Source organism: Podarcis raffonei, chromosome 1 (assembly GCF_027172205.1).
Source record: "Podarcis raffonei isolate rPodRaf1 chromosome 1, rPodRaf1.pri, whole genome shotgun sequence".
NCBI classification, from domain to species: Eukaryota; Metazoa; Chordata; class Lepidosauria; order Squamata; family Lacertidae; genus Podarcis; species Podarcis raffonei.
In genome coordinates, this window is record NC_070602.1 from 108,042,203 (window position 1) to 108,044,019 (window position 1,817).

General features: G+C 45.3%; 1 long non-coding RNA gene across 1 annotated transcript in view; it reads left to right on the forward strand.

Annotated features, from left to right (window-relative positions):
- Positions 1-1,468: 1,468 nt before the first annotated feature.
- The window catches only part of LOC128423385 (uncharacterized), a 3,780-nt gene continuing 3,431 nt past the window's right edge, over positions 1,469-1,817 (forward strand). The window contains exon 1 of the long non-coding RNA XR_008332743.1: positions 1,469-1,563. This is a non-coding gene — a long non-coding RNA (uncharacterized LOC128423385). The remainder of the gene's footprint in view (positions 1,564-1,817) is intronic.

The window sequence follows — 1,817 nt, forward strand, 5'->3', positions numbered from 1 at the left end:
TTTTTTGGGGGGAGGGGCAGAGTGCTATGCCTTAATCTTGAATATATAGATGAGCGGCCTTTGAACCTTGCTGTGAATCTAAACACCTCCACCTCACTCAAATATCTTTGTTTTATAAAACTGCACACTTGTTGAAATGTGATCATCTTGCCAGAAGCTTCCTCTGTACTTGTCAACTGCTAACCAGTTCAGTTTACTTGTACTTGTCTCTATGAAACCCATATCCAGGCAAGACGTTTGGCATTTCCACAATAATGTGGAGAGGCGGAGGGGGTGGGTGGGTAGACAGAATACTTTGGGCATGCTGTGGGGAAAAATATCGATGGTATATTGCCAGTACTTTTTCTTTCTTTTTTAAGTGTTGCAAACAACAGCAGCAGCAGCAACAACAACAACATCATCATTATTCCAGTCTGCCTGGGGTGCAAGGAGTTTTGAAAATAAAAAGTGGCAATTTTACTGTACAGCAGTTCTCTCTTGGTAGGAAGTTAGCTGATTTGGAAATGCCTCTCTTTCCTCCTCCTCCTCCTCCTCCTCCTCCTCCTCCTCCTCCTTCTTCTTCTTCTTCTTCTTCTTCTTCTTCTTCTTCTTCTCTCTCTCTCTCCTTCTTTCTTTCTTCTCTCTTTCTCCTCTTCTCCTCCCTCTCTCTCTCCCTCTTTTCTTTTCTTCTCTCTCTCTCTCTCTCTCTCTCTCTCTCACACACACACACACACACACACATTTTTGGCTTATTTATAGCTCTCACATGAGAGGGGATGGTGGGGTCACAGCTTCTAGCTCCACAATTACAGCTTTGGCCCCCTCCCCACATGGGACCATGTCTGCACACACGCAGGTTTCAAGGGGAGGCAAACAGGTGTGTATTGAACAGGCTCGTGGTATGGATTCCTCCCCTGCACTGCATGAGTGGCAGAAGGCGGGGCCTTGCTCTCATTCCACTTGACGCTTAGTTGTGTGAAGAGAACACCTGACTGGGAATTAGGGAGCCAGAGTCCTCCTTCTGCAAACCCCAGACCTCACAGAAGGCGCCCGCAGAAGGGTTGGCATGGCTGGCAAAAATGAAACTGCAGTCAGATCAAAAGCAGCTGGAGCCAATTCTGGGTATGTCCGTGAGAAATGGCAGCTGGCCTCATGACTTTGCTGCCTCGCGGTTCGGGCACGGGGAAATGAGCCGAGAGGACATGTCTGTGGTTGCTGCTTCCACTGCTTGGGCCACGTTGAAAACGCACCTGAAATGGCCCAAAGTCAAAATACCTGTAACGTGACAGAGGGTGGAAAGGCTCTGGCCCATAAACTAGCAACCGAGCCGGCCCTAACCAGACTCCTGAGGCTTCGTTGTTCCAGGCAGAAGAAAGGAAACCTATGAGGGGAACAAGCAGCTGCATTTGTTTCATTTGGTTTTGTTTCATTTCATTTATTTAAAGGCGTTTATGAGGCTGAAATTTGGGGGGGGGGGGTAATGCCTCAGTAAGCAGAGCAGAGAACGTACGCTAATCCCTGAGGGATCAGACCGAAAGACCTCCATTTTGAAGAACCAGCAAACCTCCTGAGGTAAATTCCCAGGTTAGTATTCTCAAAGCTTTATTGGCGTATGTACAAGATTTCAGTAGGGTTCAATATAAAAGGACCACTCATTAAAAGAATAAAAATAAAATCCTGCAACTTAACACTTAAGTTAGTGTTGCATAGCATTCACAAATCTGAGGTAAACTCAATAGTGGATAGCAGTGAAGAGGCCATTGCTAAGAATAAAAATAAGAATAAGAAGGATAAAAATGTGTGAAGAATATTTTTATTCTTATTTTAATTTTTATTCT